General features: G+C 45.1%; 1 long non-coding RNA gene across 1 annotated transcript in view; it reads right to left on the bottom strand.

The window, feature by feature from the left end:
• LOC144161950 (uncharacterized) overlaps window positions 1-14452 on the bottom strand; it is a 115433-nt gene extending 100981 nt beyond the window's left edge. The window contains exon 1 of the long non-coding RNA XR_013320539.1: window positions 14244-14452. This is a non-coding gene — a long non-coding RNA (uncharacterized LOC144161950). The remainder of the gene's footprint in view (window positions 1-14243) is intronic.
• Between the last annotated feature and the right edge of the window lie 5683 nt (window positions 14453-20135).

Genomic DNA, 20135 nt, shown 5'->3' with positions numbered 1-20135 from the left:
CCGGGAAAACGCAGCACTGAGGAACGTAAGAGTGAGGTTCTACTGCAAATACTACTATTTCGGGAAGCGTATACCCTCATAATAAATTCCAGTCCAAACTGCTGGAAAAAGGTACGAAAAAAAGTTTTAATTACACCAACCTGCGGTGTGAAATTATGTGCGGGGTGCACTACTTTCTCCCTCCATAATGTTTCTGTCGTGTTTTCAGCTATTACAGATCGACTCGCTTCGAGCTTCGAACAGTGAAGCGTCAGCCGATGCTCGCAGCTTGTGCACTTAAACCACATTGCTGAATGCAACTGTAAGTGACTTAAACGTTAAGAAAGGCCATCATATCTTATCAGCAAGCCCAGTCAAAACAAAAGCAGCCCCCGCTGTTTTTCATCACTCATTCTGCCAGAAGACGTTATAAACTGAAATTTGAGACACCCGCCATTACGAGAAAGTTATCCGGCGGCGATGTGTGGCAGCGAGCCATCTACTTCGACATGGTGGTCATGACCTCGGCTGGGTTGATTTCGTTTGTGCCGATGAAGATGCTGACACTGCGGAACCATGCACGGATGAGGGTTACGTTGATGAAGTGCGGAGGAATCGTTAATGTTAATCGTTAATGAAGCGATGCGGAGGAATCGGTCGCGAACTACGACGAAACATTTCAGCCTGCGCCTATAAGCGCGCCTGTTTCGATAAGCTATATAGACCCAGGCGACACAGAAAGTGTGTCCCAAGACAGGCCCGTCTATGGCCGCTTTCTGGCGTGTCCGGCCAGCATCCAGGTTCTGGCAGCCACTGATCACACGTTGAACGGCCAACATTCGGCAACCAGCGCTTCAGTATTTCTCCGGCCACGCGTGTTCAGACGCACAACGGCAGCTGCCCGGCTGCCAGACATTCAGTTCACTTTCGGCTGCCGATGTTGAGAAGGAGAACGGGCATACGCTTTCCCATTCGGGAAGCGGCGTTCAGCCGAAGCACGGCAAGCGACCGGCCACAGAATATCCGTATTCTTGTGGTAGCCGGTGTTCGAAAGGAGACCGGCCGGAGCGCGGCTGCCACGCATTTGCTCTTTAAACGGTGAACCGCACGTACAGCGGCAGGATATTTGTTTTCTTCGGGCAACTGGTATAATAAAGGAGACCGGCCGACGTACGGCCCCGGAATGTGCGTTTTTCATTTGGTTAGCGGTCCTCAGCCAAATTACGACAAGCAAACGGCCGCAGAATATTTGGCGACTGGTGTTCAAGAGGAGACAAGCCCACGTAAGGTATCAGGTTATACGTCATTCTTTCTGTAAGCGGCGTACAGCCGAATAGCGGCATGCATCTGGGCGCCGGAGCTCATGCACTATTGGTTGGAAAAATATGGGCCGGTGTAGGACCGGTTTTTCTCAGGGTGAAGAAAACGCCGTTAGGGAGCCGAACGACGCAGACGCGTTTTTTTTGGCCGCTCGGTGTTTCTACGTTTTAAACGACTGAACTTCGTTTGTCAAACAGTAATGAGTGTTCTACGTGAACGGGCAAGGTGCAAGGACTCACTGGACATTACCAGGGAACCTTTTAGGCTATCGGAATGTCATTTATTGCCACAAGAAAAGTGTGCCACACCGACGGGTGAGCTAAGCCTCGTCAGTCATAGCCGCTACCACGCCTCGCCCGCCGGCTTCGTCGACGCACCAGCTCGAGGCTATTCGCCCACTGAAGAAATGAAGAGCATTGGAGACATAGACAAGGCGCAGATGTCCGACCCGAGATGGCGGTGGTTCCCCAAAACACCTGCCCTTAAAGCGGCCACCACGCAGTATCTCAACCGGCACTATGCCAAGGAATTCCCCCCAAAGGAAGCCAAGGGCGGGCAAAATCGTAAGTTTGCGGCTACTCTTCTTACAATAATACTGCAAAAAACAATGTTGCAAAATTTTGTTGGTGATAAACGTAGAAGAGGCTAAGCGCGTGCATGGGTACGCTCAACTTCGTGCCCTGCACTGTTACTTCATAAGATTTTATGACTGTCGATTTAGAAAAAAGTGTCATTTTAAATTTGCGATAACAACAGAGCTTTGTCAATGACGAAGCCAGGATGTTAATTTAGTTGCGGTGTTTGAAGGTGAGCTTAGCTTTACTTGGGATATGACTCATTTGGTTAAACATAATCGCCAGCATCCTAGCAAACACGAATTTTGTACGGTTATTCTTGCTCAACGCAGCATGTTGAGTACACGAACAATTGGGTTCTAGGAATAGATAAGCTTAAAGTCATCATAATAATCATCATCATCACCAGCCTATGTACACCCACTGCAGGGCAAAGGCCTCTCCTATTAATCTCCAATTACCCCGGCCCTGTGCTAACTGCGACCAACTTATCCCCGCAAACGCCTTGATCGCATCTGCCCATCTAACTTTCTGCCGCCCCCTGTAACACTTGTCTTCTCTAGGGATCCACTCTGTTACCCCTAATGATGAACGGTTATCTTGCCTTCGCATTACATGCCTTGCCCTCGCCCATTTCTCGTTCTTAATTTCTACTAATATGTCCTTAACAGACGTTTGTTCCCTGGCCCACTCCGCTCTCTTCTTGTCTTTTAACATTACACCTTTCATCTTCCGTTCCATTGCTCGCTGAGTCGTCCTGAATTGAAGTTGAACCCTGTAGTGAGCCTCCAAGTTTCTTCCCGTAGGTGAGTACCGGTAAGACAGCTGTCATACACTTTCTTCTTCAGCTTAAAGTAGTTTAAAGCTTAAAGTAGTTGACTACAAAAAAAGCATTTGACCATGTTCCATATCACCGTCTTGTTAGTGCATTGTGAGCTAATGAATCGGTTATTTCATAGACAGCCCAGTATCTCTCTCTAAGATAGCAGTCGGTCGCTCTCAATGGTTGTTCGTCCGGATATGTTCCCGTTACCTCAGGAATTCCTAAAGGTTCAGTTGCGGGCCCTCTTTTGTTTCTGTTATATATAAATGTTATTACTATTGGCCTCTGTCCTCTAGACGACGCGGTAACATAGAGCGTGTTCATTTTTTAGCACCGTAAAGGCTTCACCTGTCCTCCTAACCTCACTAAGCCCTATGACATCCCATTTGATGCCCTTTAATTCCTCGAGCAATACTTCTAGACTCGCTTCACTAGGTAAGGTTCTCTTGTTAAACGTTGCCCGGTTCACATTCCAATGGCGGCTTGTCTGGGCCCAGGCATTCTTGGCACCCTTTGCTGCGTCACAGGTCTCACCGCCGCCGTGGTCAGTTGCTTCGCATCCACTGGAGACTGATGGCTGTGGGTTAATTGGCGAGTGGGATTTCTAGTAAATAAAAGCATGGCTGGCAACACAGGTAAATACTATAGCATTAACGAAAGGGAAGTAGGTTTTGTAATTAGGCTCAATAACAGGTACAAGGTCAAGGTGGTACATGGCTATGCCCCCACATCCAGCCATGACGACCAGGTAGTGGAACGCTTCTATGAAGATGTGGAATCGGCAATGGATAAACTAAAAACACAGTATACCGTAGTTATGGGAGACTTCAATGCTAAAGTAGGCAAGAATCAGGCTGGAGACAAGGCAGTTGAAAACTATGGTCTGGGTTGTAGAAATAGCAGGGGGGACCTACTAGTTGAGTTTGCAGAACGGAATAACCTACGCATAATGAATACCTTCTTCTGTAAACGGGAGAGCCGGAAGTGGACGTGACGGAGCCCGAATGGGGACCATAAAAATGAAATAGATTTCATAATATGCGATAACCCTGGCGTCGTGAAAGATGTGGAAGTGCTCGGAAGGGTAAGGTGTAGTGACCATCGTATGGTAAGATCTCGAATTAAGCTAGATTTGCGGAGGGACCGTAACAAGCTAGTACGAAAGAAGCCGATTAATGAGCTAACAGTAAGGCGTAAAGTAGAAGCATTCAGGATCGCGCTGCAGAACCAATATTAAGCTCTTACCGAGGAGGCCGAGCTTACGACACAGGAACGCAGCCACAACCTTACAAGCATTATCAGGAGTGTGCAGAAGAAGTCGGGGGCACGATGGCTAGACAGGATAGTGGTAAACTTTCCCAGGAGGCGAAAGATCTAATTAGGAAACGGCAAACCATGACAATCTCCACCCCAGCTGACAGAATAGAACTAGCGACATTTCGAAGTTATTCAATAAGCGTAAGACAGCAGACATACGGAAGTATTATATGGAGAGGATCGAATACGCTGTAAAGAACGGAGGTAGCCTGAAATCAGTGAAGAGGCGTCTTGGCGTGGGGAAAAATCAGATGTATGCACTTAAAGATAAGCAAGGCAATGACATCACAAATAGGGTAACATAGTCACAGTGGCCGAGGAGTTCTATAGGGATCTGTACAGTATCCGGGACATACAGGATAATGCCGAACTAGGAAGCAGTTCAGAGGAGATAGACATCCCACCAGTAACGACCGAAGAAGTAAGGAACGCTTTGAAAGAAATAAAAGGGGGCAAAGGACCTGGTGAGGATCAGATAACAGCAGACATCTTGATGGATGGCGGAGAAATTGTACTTGAAAATCTGGAAATCCTATATACGCAATCCCTAATTACCGGAAGTGTACCGGAATCTTGGAAGAACGCGAACATCATCCTAATCCATAAGAAAGGTGACATGAATGACCTGAAAAATTACAGGCCGGGCAGCTTACTGTCAGTCGTCTACAAGGTATATACCAAGGTAATCGCTAAGAGAATTTCTGCAACCTTAGATTTCAGTCAACCTAAAGAACAAGCAGGGTTCCGTAAAGGTAATCAACAATGCACCATATTCACACGATCAATCAGGTGATAGAGAAGTGCGCTGAGTATTCTGAACCCCTATATATAGCCTTCATAGATTATGAGAAAGCATTTGACTCAGTCGAAACCCTAGAACTTATTCAGGCATAACGGAACCAGGGGTTAGATGAGCATTATGTAAAAATACTAGAGAATATCTACAATGGATTGTGGGGTTTAACGCGCCGACGCAACGCAGGCGATGAGGCGCGCCGTAGTGGAGGGCTCCGGATTAATTTTGACCACCTGGGGATCTTTATCGTGCGCCGAAATCTCGTACACACGGGCGTTTTTGCTTTCCGCCTCCATCAGAAAAAATATAGGTCCACAGCTACCATCATCCTCCATAAGGAGAGCAGTAAAATACCTATAAGGAAGGGCATCAGACAAGGAGGCACAATCTCTCCATTGTTATTCACAGCATTTTACAAAAAGTATACAGAACGTTGGATTGGGAACAGGTGGGAGTAAGGGTTAATGGAGAATACCTCAGTAACCTCGAATCTGCTGATGACGTTGCCTTGCTGAGTAACTCGTGGGACGAATTTCAAAGCATGCTTTCCGCACTAGACGAACAGAGTAGAACCGTGGACCTGAAAATTAATATGCCAAAATCTAAAGTAATGATCAATAACCTCGGGGCAGCACAGCAGTTTGGGATAGGGGGCGAGGTAGTGGAAGAGGTAAAACAATATATCTACTTAGGCCAAGTTGTGACCCCGGATCCCAACCATGATGCAGAGATAATAAGAAGGATCAGAATGGGGTGGAGTGCATACGGCAGACATTCTCAGATAATGAATAGCAGCCTACCATTGTCCGTGAAGAAGAAAGTGTATGACAGCTGCATCTTACCGGTACTCACCTACGGGGCAGAAACTTGGAGGCTCATTAAGAGGGTTCAACCTAACTTGAGAACGACTCATAGGGCAATGGAGCGGAAAATGATAGGTGTAACGTTAAGGGACAAGAAGAGAGCGGAGTGAGTCAGGGAACAAACGCGTGTTAAAGACATACTGATAGAAATTAGGAAGAAGAAATGGACGTGGGCAGGGCATGTATTGCGCAGGCAAGATAACCGTTGGTCATTAAGGGTAACAGAGTGGATCTCTAGAGAAGGCAAGCGTAGCAGATGAGATCAACAAGTTTGCAGGCGATAAATTGGTCACAGTTGGCACAGGACCGGGGTAATTAGAGAATAATGGGAGAGGCCTTTGCCCTTCAGTGGGCGTAGATAGGCTGGTGATGATGATGACTATTGTCTGAAATCTTTGTTCAAAATGTTCGCGAATGACTGTGTAGTTTACAGGACTATGGCTAATGAACGTGATTCTGAATACCTTCCACATGATTCGAATTTAATAACATCCTGGTGCGCTCATTCAGAAATGTTTTTGAATGTTAAAAAGTATGTCAACGTGACCTTTACAAGAAAACCTTTATTCCAATTGAATACGTATACCGTAAATTACGCTGCGTTAAGAACGGCAGTTGAATATAACTAACTAGGAGTTTATTTACCAAGTGATTAGAGGTTAAGTAGCCACGTTCACAACATAAAAGTTACTGCTGCATGTGTTTTTGGCTTTCTGTGGCAAGATTTCAGCGAACCCCCATCTAACTTAAAAGGACAACCGTATCTCCCTCATGTGCGCTCAATGTTTTAGTACGCATGTGTTTTCTGGGATTCCTATACCAAAGATCTGGTTCATACGCTCGAGAACATACAGAATAGGCAGTAAGATTCGTACTAGGTAATTGGCACTGCCAACTAAGCATGAGGGAAGCTAAAAGTTAACTTGAATGGTAAGACATGAAAGATCACAGACGAAACCTCAGGTTGAAATTTTTTCGTAGTGTTTATCATTGGAATGTTGGAATAGACGGTGAGAAGTATATCCAAGCGCCATTCTACATATCCCAAAGTGGGACCGCTTGCTTAAAGCAAATTATTTACTTTCCTTTAAAGGTGACGCCTTGCGCGATTCATTTAACTTAGATCAATACGAGAGTGTAATTATCTTCTACGGACGATTGTATTCACTGTTTAAAATGACGATTTTCGCCGCGCTTTGTAGAATTATTTTATTTGGTCTCAAATTTGATGCTTAGTGTTATGTATTTCCCTGGTCTAATGCAATGAAAGGTGAAGCAGGTATCAAATAAATAAATAAATAAATAAGTAAATAAATAAATAATAAATTGCGGAGCCGAAAGTTCGCCTTCGACGGGTTATGAACCTTACACATTCAAACTCGACCAATGAAATATTTTGTTTTATTTGTTGCGGTATGCAAGGTTTGCTGTATGAATACAACCATTGCTATGTTATTGGCTTAAAACAAATTAAGAAACTGTAGAACCTTTCCTTGCGTGAACACAGAGGGATACAACTGCACCAATCTAAAGCACGGCGTCCTTCGCAACGCGTCTAGATTTTTTTTTAAGGTACTACGACATTAGAGAAAAATTAAGCTCTTTAGACTATTAACTGTTAGCACGTAACTCATGAAAACAACCTGAAAAATATATTTAAAATGAAAGTACCCGTTCGGTCTTTCTTAGGACCAGCCCTGGAAAGGTGATCAGAAAAGTTGATACAGTAGAAAATTTTTTTTCAACGAAAATTGGCAAAAACTTGACATTGATGATGTTTGGAGTTTAATGGCGCAAGGCCGACTAAGGGCAAAGAGCGGCAAACAACAGTGATTACATGAAAGTGGCATGTAAGTAAAAGTAGAACATTTCAGTAAAAATAAACAAAGTAAAACACAACGTAATGAAGATGACTGGTGTAAAGGGCCAGGTTGTCAACATGCATGATATGAAATGAGATGTAAAAATTTTACATCGGTAAGAAACTCGAAAACGCGTTTGATTGAAAACATGGCTTCGTCTCCTAAGAAGTATGACGGGTGTGGTGGGATATGTCGCGTGTGTAGTTGTGGGAAGTATTTGCGTCGTGTTGCGTCAAGTGCCTTACATTGTATAAGGACGTGGATCACGGACAGGGCCTCTCCGCACCTGCTGCACAGAGGTCTTGGAGACCCCGTGAGAAGGTGCGAGTGCGTTGCATGAGTGTGCCCTATCCGTAATCTAGCCAAGGCGACTTCAGTGTATCTATTACGTGTGTCGGTGGTGTATGGTCCCAAGTGTGGTTTTATTACGTGTAACTTGTTGTCTGTTTGTTCACTCCAGTGTGTTTGCCATGTTTTGCGAAGTTGTTGTCTGATGTGTGGTTTCACGTCGGTGTAGGGTAATGTGGTTATGTCTACTGCATTCAAGAGTGTAGCAGCAGCAGCCATTCGGTCCGCTGCTTCGTTCCCGGCTATACCACAGTGGCCAGGGACCCAGCAAAGAACCAGTTCAAATTTGCGTACGTATACACCGACATAATACCCTTGACGATCAGATTGACAACGTAGTTTTTCAAAGGCATTGTTGACGACAGTGCCCGCACAACACTGAGGGAATCTGTATAGATAATGGATTGTGGGATGTGGCTTTGAAGTATATGATTGACAACAAGGAGTACACCGTAAGCCTCTGCAGTAAAGATACTAGTGTGATTCTTCAGAGTTCTGGTGACATTAAGGCCGGGCCCATGCGCTGCGCAGGACACAGAGGTGGAAGTCTTAGAGGCATCCGTATAAAATTCAGAATAATGATACTTCTGCTGCAAGTACAAGAAGTGCTGCTGAATTGCACATGTGGGAGCTCGGTTTTTATCTACATGTGTGAACGATGTGTCGCATGAGACAGGGCGGAGATGCCATGGTGCTATGAAATCTGTTACAGAACTTTGGATGGTGTCTAAAAAGGAGACAGCAAGCTCTGACGCTTCCTCTCTAACTCTGTAAGAGAAGGGCGCAGAGAACGATGGTCGATTTAATAGGAGTTCAGTCATGGAGGTATCATGAAAAACTGATTTAAAAGGATGGTGAGGCATGGATGAAATTTCAAAAGCATAAAGGAGGTCTGTGGATCCTCGCTGACGTTGTAGGTTCCATTTGTTGCACTCTACATACAGGCTTTCAGCTGGACTAGTTTGGAAGGCACCACACGACAAGCGGAGCCCTAGATGAAGCACAGGGTCCAGCAATCTGAGGGATGTTTTAGTGGCTGACCCATAGACAACGCTACCATAGTCCAGTCGTGAACCTATTAGGCTGATAAAAACACGTAAAAGAAGTTGTTTGTCAGCACCAAAAGAGATGTGCGACAGAACCTTCAGGATATTCATTGTTTTTAAGCATTTATGTTTTAGTTGTTTATGTGTGGGATGAATGTGAGCTTTTCGTCAAAGATTATACCTAAAAACTTGTGTTCCTTTTTGACAGGAATAGAGGCACCGTGGAGTCGAATGTCTGGATCCGGCCGAATGCCACGCCTCTTAGAAAACAGAACACAAGTGCACTTTCCTGGATTAAATTTAAAACCGTTGCTATCTGCCCAGCCGGCTAGCTTGTTCACACCAAGCTGGACTTGCCGCTCGCAGATAGACAAGTTACACGATTTGAAGGAGAGCTGAACGTTGTCTACATATATTGAACAGGAAATCGACGGTGGCAGCGCCTTCCTAAGGGAATTCATTTTCACAATAAAAAGGGTGCAACTTAAAACTCCACCTTGCGGCACTCCATTTTCCTGCACATGAACCCTAGAGAGTGCAGTTCCAACTCGCACACGAAAGGTTCTTTGAGACAAGTAGCTGGCAAGTGTGTTCATCATGTTACCTGCCATGCCGAAGGACTTGAGGTCGCTTAGGATGCCATACCGCCACGCGGTATCGTACGCTTTTTCTAGATCAAAGAATACTGTCATACAGTACTGCTTATGGAGGAAAGCATCTTTTATATACGCCTCTAATGCAACGAGTTGATCGTTGGTAGATCGCCCCGCCCTGAAGCCTGCCTGGCAGCTCTCGAGAAGACCATTGTACTCTAAGAAGTACACGAGTATCCTGTTTATCATCTTCTCAAAGAGCTTACACAGGCAGCTTGTCAGGGCAATGGGACGATAACTGGCGGGAGAGGAAGGATCCATCCCTTCCTTTAGGACAGCCACTACTATGGCCTCCCTCCAAGAGCGTGGAATGTGCCCCGAAAGCCATATTTTATTGTATAGGTGTAAGAGTGTTTCAAGAGTGTCTGGGTGTAGGTGCTGTATCATGGTGTATGTAATTTTATCTGCGCCTGGAGCTGAAGGTTTGCACGAGCTCAGGGCAGCCCCAACTCATAGAGAGTGAATTCAGAGTTGTAAGAAGTTTTTGATCTGTCTTTGTCTTGTAAGGGCTTTTTTTCTGCAGATGTTTTGTGTTTCATGAAAGTGTTCGTGTAGTGTGCTGAACTGGACTCGTGTTCGAAGTGTTGTGCAAGCGTGTTAGCCTGGTCTTCAAGTGTGTCCCCTATTGTGCTAACCAGGGGCAGGCTGTGTGTCTGTTGTCCTTTGAGCTTGCGTATACGTGTCCAGACTTTCTGTGTGTCTGTGTATGAATTAATGGATGTCAAGAAGGTGTGCCAACTCTCTCGTTTCGCCTCACGGCGCACACGCTTTCCTAACGCCTTGGCCCGTTTGAACAAAATGAGGTTAACCGACGTGGAGGACCGACGAAGGACACCCCACGCCTTGTTCTGGGCCTCTCGCGCCCGCCTACAGTCCTCATTCCACGACGGCCTCCGCTGGTTGCGCGGGGCACCAGAGGCGTGGGGAATGGACTTTTCGGTGGCGTCGAGGATGTGCGCCGTGAGCAGTTTGGTAGCTTCTTCAACGTGTAGGTGTCCTATGGATGTGTGGTGTAGTTGGGATGTCTCTGTAAATGTATTCCAGTTAGCTCTTGCTTCATTACACCTTTTATGGGAAGATGGACTGCTCGGGCCTGTATCTATATACGTTAATGAAGTGGGGAAATGGTCACTACCATATGGGTCCGTGCCCACTCCCCACTCAAGACATGGAAAGAGAACTGCGGATCCAATAGCCAAGTCAAGATGCGAGTATGTATTGTGTCCTAAGTTATGGTATGTAGGCTGTTTTTTGTTGAAAAGGCATGCTCCGGAGGATGTAAGGAATTTCTCTATCAGGCGACCTCGGGCATCCGTTCTGGAGGAGCCCCAAAGAGAGTTGTGAGCATTAAGGTTGCCTGTAAGGATGTATGGTTCGGGCAGCTGGTCAACCAGCGCCTCGAAGTCGGAGCTCGTAAGTGCAACATCAGGAGGAATGTCTATGGAGCATACCGTTATCAACCTATTAAATATTATTGTGCGAACGGCTACAGCCTCAAGGACGGTGTTCAAGGTGACAGGGTGGCATGCTAAGGATTTGCGGGCGATTACGGCCACACCGCCAGAAGAGTGTGTGCAGCCATCCCTGTCTTTCCTGTATACCAGGTAACTATTCAAGAAATTTGTGTGTTTGGAATTCAGATGTGTTTCCTGGACACACATTAAACTTGGCTGATTGGCATGCAGAATCTCATACACGTCATCAAGATTATTCAGAAGGCCTCTGCAGTTCCACTGAACAATGTTTTCTCTTCCCATTATGATGTGTTAGAGCTACTGGAGAGGGATTATTTATGTAGGGTCTTTCGGGGCTTGGACTCTTGGGAGGGGCTTTCTGGCCTTCTCTACTGACCTGGACGTCGCAGCCCGTTCCTTCCGCTGCGATGAAAGCCGGAAGGGCTCGACGTCCATGTCGTCTTCTGATGGCATTATTTTGACATTCTTTTCGAGTCAAGACAATTATATCGAATGCTCTTGAGTGTTTTGCGGAGTACCAAAACGCCTCGTAATGGCATTCGCGCCGGTTTTATATGCAACAGAACTGGTCGAGCAACTGTTGTAAAAATAGTTGATTTAGTCAGTGCATGAAAGTGTTGAGAAAGATTGTCCTAAAAGTAATTGGCTAAAAACGGCACTTTCATCTTTGTAAAATTCAACCCACTTAAGTATTCCCCTCCTCCTCCCCCCCCCCCCCCTCCGTCCCCGTTTATTACAGGTAAGCCGCCCCACAGAAGATATCAGGACCTGGACATTACATCGATTTATTTATTTATTTATTTATTTATTTATTTATTTATTTATTTATTTATTTATTTATTTATGGGTACTGCAATCCCCTGGAGGGATTTTAGCAGGTGGGTACAAGAGACGAAAATATTAGCATATAACACCATGCAAACAGATGAAACTGTCACTCACATTTCACATAGTAGGCAGCCATATAACACAAGGCAAACAAAGAACCATCACTTGCGTTTTACAAACGTAAACAAACGTAACAAAATCGCACAGATGAAACAACACTCTCATTTTAAGAAAAGAAAACAAAGCTAGCACAGAAGTAAAATTATTTTCTCTGATATTCTAGACCAGCGGCAAAAGATGCTAAAGATTATTTTGTGACTCGATGGTTATTTAAACTATTCCAATCCTGCACAGTTCTAGGGAAAAAAGAATATTTGAAGGAATTATTTCGGGTACCGAATGGAGTTATTGTACGATCATGGCATTGTCTAGTGGCGTAACCTGAAGAAAATTAAATAATTTTTCCAATATCTATCTTGTAATGCCGATAAATAATTGATATAGGTATTTTAATAGGGATATGCGGTTTCTTTCTGAAAGTGAGGGTAAGCTAGCTCTAACAGTTCAGTTACCAAGGTTCGTCCATAACTGTTATATATGAAGCGAACTGCTCTTCTTTGTATTTTTTCTACTTTATGAATGTTAATTTGAGTAAATCGGTCCCAGATTACCGCGGCATAATCAAGTATGGGCAATTCCATATGGACTATTCCAGCTCTGCAAAGAAATGAATATTTTCTGTGTCCGACAGGAAAACAGGGAGAGCAATTAAAGGAACGACCATTTGTGAGCACTGTTTAACAAATTAATTTTGCTGTCAACGGACGCTGATAATTAAGCGAGGCTGCGCTGAAGGCTGGATGGCTAGTGATGGCGTGCGGGCTCACTTTGATGTGGGTGCAGTGGACACAAAATGGTGGGTTTGTGCTGCTGCACAGTGCGACTGAGTCATCTGCTTGCGCCTCGTGCAGTGGCCGTCCCCCGGCCTCAGAAGAGTTAACGTACTGTGGCTGAACTCCAATGCCCGTAGCATGGCCGAACTTCCGACAGCTTTAGCCCGGCTGGAGTACGACGGCCGCGTCTGGGCTGTCCTCCGCTGGCCGTATTTCGGCCGCACACGGGTGGCTTTCGAATGGCCGGAGCCCTACGGCTGGAATGTGGCCATACAAACGTAAGCAGGTCGACTGGCCGACGGACACTGGCCGTTGGGCAGCCATGGGAGTACGGACGTGTACGGCCAAAATGCCCACATTTGGGCACGGGCCGAACACGGCTGCCGGAAAAAGGCCGGACAGAAAATCACCGGGCAAACTACACCGGCTTGAGTCAGGCCGAACGGTCCTGTGCTGCCTGTGTAACGCCTACTCCCGAAGTTGACCTTATATGCAGACACATGGGCCCGTATAAAACAATTGGAATCAAAGCTAAGGTCACCAAAACGAAATATGAGAAGACAATAAGAGTGACGTGTAGGAATGTAAACGAAGTTTGTATTACCCAGCGTGAAGGACATCATTGCTAACGCTGGGAAAAGTAAAGAGTGTTCTGTCGACCTTGCGATGGATGAAAAGACAACATCTGGTAATTCAGGTAACAGAGGGGCGGCAAGAAAGCAAGATTAGATATTGTGTGACTGATTTATTAAGCCCATGTTTATTGGAACGATACGAAGGTTGTTCTTACACTCCGGTAATGTGGATGGCGTGTTGATTCCTGCATTTCCCGGCTTCTGCTTGCTCTTTTCAACATATGAAGCCCAGTGTGGGGAGTGCAGTTTCTGGAATCTGGATTGGCCCGGGAAGCTGGTCGAGCGATAAGGGGTTTGAGTGTGCTCTTGAGATTTCTGGCAGTTCCACAATTACACGATATAGAGTAACGCAGTAAGGACAGTAAATAGAAGAGCAGTGGGTATTCGGTGGGATGATGAAAGGTTAGCGTAGTGGTCAGTCCAGGGTCCTCTACTATACGTTAAAGGGTGTGGAAACTTGCACCGTACCTTAAGGTAATGTGTCAAGATGTTTGTGCATGGTGTAAAGTTTAGTTTAAAACTTGAAGACAACAGGTTGGGAGGGCGCAATGTAAAAACGTTGTATATCTACAACAGGCTTCCCGGTGCGGCCGGCGTATCGAGGGTGGTGGTTACGGTATATGCTAAAATCGCTTTCTACGTTCATTGTTACCACATTGTAAGCACCGCGACAACAGCCGAGTGTAAACATTAGCGGCAAGCGTATAGTACATCCAAAAGTATTAGGTGTGCCGCTAAGAAGTTGATTCTCGCACGTTTTGTGAAGACACGACGCTGTTGCGTTGATAAAAGAAGCTGATGTAAATAAGCGGCGAAAAAAGACTACTCACGTGGGTTTTGTTGATCCGCAACAACGCTTTAGTTATTTCGCTTTGAACTCGCACTTTGGCCCCGTGAATTTTCGCTCTTCACGGACTAAGGCTTACGTTCCCTGGTGATTCAAATGAGTTAAGGGACCTACTTTTTATCTTCCAAGCTGAAAGTGAAACCCTAATCCTGCCAGCTGCGAGATTTACCAATTTAGGAAGTCTTTGTGACGCACAAGAGCTCCATACTTTAAAAATACAATATCACAACATGGAGCGAAACCTAGTTTTTTGTACATTTTGCGTAGCTGATTCATCTCTTATGTTTTTGTAAATAGAGAAATCTTCCGTTTCTCTGACCTATCACAATGACGCACGGTTGTTTTCCTTTCTTAATTATTTGAATGCCATTCTCTTTTGTTCAGTTTTTGCTCGGTTCTCGACTATGAATCCGATTTGGGCCTTAAGTGACGCATCACATGACCACACAATTAGAGCGCATCAACTTGAGCACTAGTCAGTTTTACAATTACATCGGTGGAAACATATTCTCTAGGAATGTCACAGACATGTAATAACGAAGTTTCTTGTGCTGGGTGATTTTCCAAGCACTAGACGTATTGAAACCTGCGGCCGAAATCAACAATTCATTTTAGTCCGATCAATTGCTTTTTGTGAAACACGGCGGCACTTGACTCGTCCACGTTTGCCGCAGGAAAACCGGAGGAAAGACACCACCGCAACATTAAAAGTATATCCGTCGTGTCGCATGCACCCTCATACAACCATGTGCAATGAACCTCCCGCGAGATTTTCTGGCAGAGAGGAGGTCTTCCTCCGTAGCCTTCGTGTTGCAGTGTCGCTCTCTCTTACAGTGACTTTAGCGTGGTGGCGACTCCATCAAGGGGGCTATTCTAGCGACACCTGCCCCATTTGCGCAGCTATTGCCTAAGTAGCTAAGAGAAATTCCTTACTATGGACTTGCCCTTAAGTCAAAACAGCTAGAACGCTACACCTGCCAAGCACGGGCGTCCATCCTGTAAAACCTCCTGACCTCCGGTGGTGGCTCTGGGGTTACACGACCGTTCCTTCACACGTTCCTATATAAAGTGGGAGCTAACGTTATTTATTTTTAAAAAAAGTACCTGAGGCCTGAGGGCAAATTATCTCTGTAAAAATATAAATGTTAACAGATACCTGAGAATCCTGTATTGCCGCTATTTCCTTCCAAATCACAGGAGTGAGGACCCTTTACTGGCACATTTAAACATTTTAGTAGGTCCCCCAGAACACGAAAGGGTGCCTCTATCATCACGGAAGAAATTGCTTAGCAAGAGGCTAGTATGCCAAAGAAAAATGCGGCGGATATAGCATACATCATTTGCAAGATGCCTGTAAGCGTACCGGCGTTCTAAGCACGCTGGTGAAGATAACTCGAAAGTGGCAAAAAACGTCTGGCAATCTTCTCGGCAGTACAATAACATTATCGTTCCAGGTATCTAAATGTTCATTAAGGACATGGAGCTTCAATAGTCGCTTTTTCAGCAGTAACATTTTCATTTCCTAAACTGGAAATACATCGTGCATCAACTGTACGTTTTTTAAAGCAGTCGGAACAGTGTCGCTGCCGTCTATTGGACCCAATAATACTAATGTTCCAAGAAGCAATTCTAAGAACACGGACATGTGCTTTCATCCAGCTGTTTCCGCGGACCTGTAAGCTTTTTACGTAGCTTTTACCCAACACCAGCAAACTATTTTCAAGAAACATTGGAACACAACCATTCTCAACTACAGCAGTTTCTGAAACTGCTTTGGGACGCGGTTGCTCAGGTGCGAAGGTCCCGTCACTTTTGCAATGTTGCTCTTGAGACGCATGCAGCGGCGCAGCGAGCCTAAGAGTCATCCGAACGACCTGAAAATCCCACCCCTTTAGAATCACAGTACAATCGTTCTCAATACTGTTTCCCGGCATTCGGAGCTTCATCAGCGACTGAAAGTTCAGATCTATATCCACTGTGCCTTGAGCGAACTTCTGGATCTAAAATAATACTGCGCCGCTCAACCATGTAAAAGATTAAGATTGTATGTTGTATAGCCCAAAGCCAGCGGAGGCCAAACACCTCCAAAACATAACAACGAATAGTTAACTGTGGTGTCAGGGATAACTGCTTAAACAGGAAGATACAAAATTAAACGGTTTAGAGGATGGGATGACGCTTGTATAGGACCGTGTGTATTATCCGTGATATGAAAGGAACTATAAAATATTACCGTGAACGATGCATTGAATTTGATTACGTTTTGTTTTTACCCCCAGGCGGCGCCTGGTTGTGTCCCAAGAGAAGCGCGTGCAGCATTCTTTTGTTTATGCCACACGGGTTATCTTATTTCATAGGGAGAATGTTTCGCCCTAACGACACTAGGCTAGAACAGTCCTCTTTGATCTACAGTGTTATCGGTGTAATTCGACGGATTGAGAAACACCCGCGCCGAAAGCAGAGCCGACGCCGCAGAGCAAACGCCGCGGCATACGATTCGCCGATACTCGCCTGCGCGCGTCACTTTGTTGACTGCTGCTACGCCGCCTGTGTATTCTTTGGGTTGGCAGTGGAGCACAAGTTCGCCCTAATAAGCTTGTTTTTCCTTCAAGACAACAAACGAAGATCTCTACAAATTCATAAATTAAATAATGTGCTCGAACAGCGAAATGGAACAGCGTTTCGCGCAAGTAAAAAGCAAACTCAATCGAAAAAAAACAAGGCACATAATGTGACAAGCTTGCAAAAGTTGTTTTCTGCGTCATTAACAAGAAAAATGTCAACACACGTTCGCGAAATCTTTTAGTCAGCTATGAAAGCAATAATATCTGGAACACCATTCCACATGAAAATAACCCAAGGCAAGGCGGAGGAAGTAAATGCACGTAGTTGCCATAAATGCAGGAAAAACTAAACTGATTATGAAGTCGTCTCCACATGCGCACTCGTGTTATAGTGCTAATGGTTTCAGCCTACTGTTACGAACATATTTATAGAATAAGCGGGGAGAGCAACAGACCGGTGTCGTTCCAGAGGCACTTATTTTTGTTACACTTGAATAACGATCAAAAGTGTCTGAAATAAAACGAGCGGCTCTGTTTTCCACAGACTCTAACGTCATGGTCACATAGTTATGAAATGGGACCACATTGGGTGACAAACGCAAGCTGTGGATGCACAAAAGTAAATAGGCTAATTGGCGAATGTTAGAGTGAGCTTTTCTCAAGTTTCTACGCAGATGCCCTAAAGTTGATGATGATGATGGTTGTTTAATGGCGCAAGGCCGACGAGGGCAAAGAGCGCCAGAGAAGTTATTTAATGAAAACAAGTGATTACCACAAAAGGTAGGTATAAAATGTGTAAACTGTACATAGTAAGATCAATAAAGATAATGGTGATGGCTGGTGTATAGGGCCAGATGTGATTACGCATGATAGGAAATGAGGTTTAAAAACTTAACATCTGACAAATATTTAAAAACGCGTTTCACAGAAACCATGGCATCGTCACCTAGAAACAGCGATGGGTGTAGGGGAATATGTTGTCTGTAGAGTTCTCTGAAGTGTTTGTGTCGTGTTGTGTCAAGTGCCTTGCATTGTATGAGTATGTGGACTACGGATAGGCCCTCCCCACACCTGCTACACAGGGGTCTTGGAGATCCCGTGAGCAGGTGCGAGTGCGTTACATGCGTATGGCCTATCCGTAACCTAGCTAAGGTAACTTCAATGTGCCTGTTGTGTGAGTCAGTAGTGTATTGTCCCAAGTGTGGTTTTATTACGTGTAGTTTGTTGTCTGTCTGTTCGCTCCAGTCTGCTTGCCAAGTTTTACGGAGTTGTTGTTTAATGTGTGGCTTGAGGTCTGTGTAAGGTAGTGTTGCCATGTCGACTGTGTTTCGGAGTGCAGCATTGGCGGCCATTTCATCCGCCACTTCATTACCGCCAATGCCAGAGTGGCCTGGCACCCAACACACAGTCACCCCAAGGTTTGAAGAATAAGCTACCATAATCGTTTTGAAGACAAGATTAATGACATGGTTTTTTGATGACTTTGCGGATGATAATGCACGGACGACGCTCAACGAATCTGTATAAATGACGGATGTAGGAATATGATGTTCAACTATGTGACTTACAACCAGAAATATGCCATATGCCTCTGCCGTAAAAATACTTGTATTGACATTCATTGTCCTACATGCTTCGAAATTGGGACCATGCGCAGCACACGACACTGCAGTGAACGTTTTAGATGCATCACTGAAGAACTCTGCTGCCCTGTATTTATTCTGCAGATGCATGAAATGCTGCAAAATCCCACTTCTTGGTGTCCTGTTCTTATTGTATTGTACAAAAGACAAGTCACATGCTACAGGACGAAGAAGCCATGGTGCTACAAGATCAGTGTGAGATGATTTGAATGTGTCTAAGAAGGAGACCTTATGAATAGTCACCTCGTCCCTCACTCTCTGCGAGAAAGGAAGAGCAATGGATGGGCGGTTTAAAAAGAGTTTAGTTGTGGATGTATCATTAAAAACCGGTTTAAAGGGATGGTTATTCATTGATGAGATTTTGGAGGCATATAGGAGGTCAACATAAGTTCGCTGGTACGCTAAGCACCATTTGTCGCATTCTGCATAAAGACTGTGGACAGGACTGGTACGGAACGCCCCACAAGACAGGCGAAGCCCTAAGTGGAGCACTGGGTCGAGCATTTTAAGTGCTGTTTTTGTGGCTGAACCATACACAACGCTTCCGTAGTCCAACCGTGACCCTACCAACGCGGCATAAAGTCTAAGCAGGAGTTGTTTGTCTGCACCGTACGATTGGTGAGACAACACTTTTAGAATGTTCATTGTTTTTAGGCATTTTTGTTTAAGTCGTTTTATGTGGGGTATGAATGAGAGTTTCTCGTCAAACACCACACCCAAAAACTTGTGTTCTCTTTTTACTGGAATCGAGTCACCAAAGAGTTTTACGTCGGAATCGGGCAGGATGCCCCGCCTTTTTGAGAATACAACGCAGGTACTTTTAGAAGGATTAAGTTTAAATCCATTTTCATCTGCCCAGCGAGAAAGTTTATTTACCCCAAGCTGGACCTGACGTTCACAAATGGATATGTTACATGATTTGAAAGATATTTGAACGTCATCTACATACATCAAGCAGGATATGGTTGGCAGCAGTGCCTTTCGGAGAGAGTTCATCTTAACTATAAACAAGGTGCAGCTCAATACGCCACCTTGAGGCACGCCATTCTCCTGCACGTGAACATTTGAAACTGCCGAACCGACCCTGACACGAAATGTTCGTGAAGACATGTAACTACAAAGAGTGTTCAGCATGTTACCCGAGATACCAAAAGCTTTTAGGTCTCTAAGAATGCCGTAGCGCCATGCTGTATCATAAGCCTTTTCAATGTCAAAAAATACTGTCATACAGTATTGCTTATGAATGAATAAATCCTTTATGTAGGCCTCTAGAGAAACCAGTTGATCATTTGTGCATCGCCCCGCCCGGAAGCCTGCCTGGCAGCTCTCGAGAAGACTATTGTACTCAAGAAAGTACACGAGCCTACGGTTTATCATCTTCTCGAGAAGCTTGCACAGGCAGCTTGTCAAAGCAATGGGCCGGTAACTGGAAGGAGAGGAAGAGTCCTTCCCTTCTTTTAGGAAAGCCACTACTATGGCCTCCCTCCAAGAGCGAGGAATGTGCCCCGAAAGCCAAATCTTGTTATATAGGTGGAGGAGTGTTAGAAGAGTGTCTTAGTGTAGGTGCTGTATCATTGTATATGTGATGTTGTCTGGGCCTGGAGCTGAGGGTTTACAAGTGCTCAAAGCGGCCCTCAGCTCGTGAAGTGAAAACTCCGAGTTATAAGA

The sequence above is a fragment of the Haemaphysalis longicornis genome, unplaced genomic scaffold, assembly GCF_048455015.1.
Source record: "Haemaphysalis longicornis isolate Haplotype H1 unplaced genomic scaffold, Haemaphysalis longicornis Haplotype H1 scaffold_12, whole genome shotgun sequence".
In the NCBI taxonomy this organism is placed as follows: Eukaryota; Metazoa; Arthropoda; class Arachnida; order Ixodida; family Ixodidae; genus Haemaphysalis; species Haemaphysalis longicornis.
This window is presented reverse-complemented; position numbering and strand designations above follow the sequence as displayed.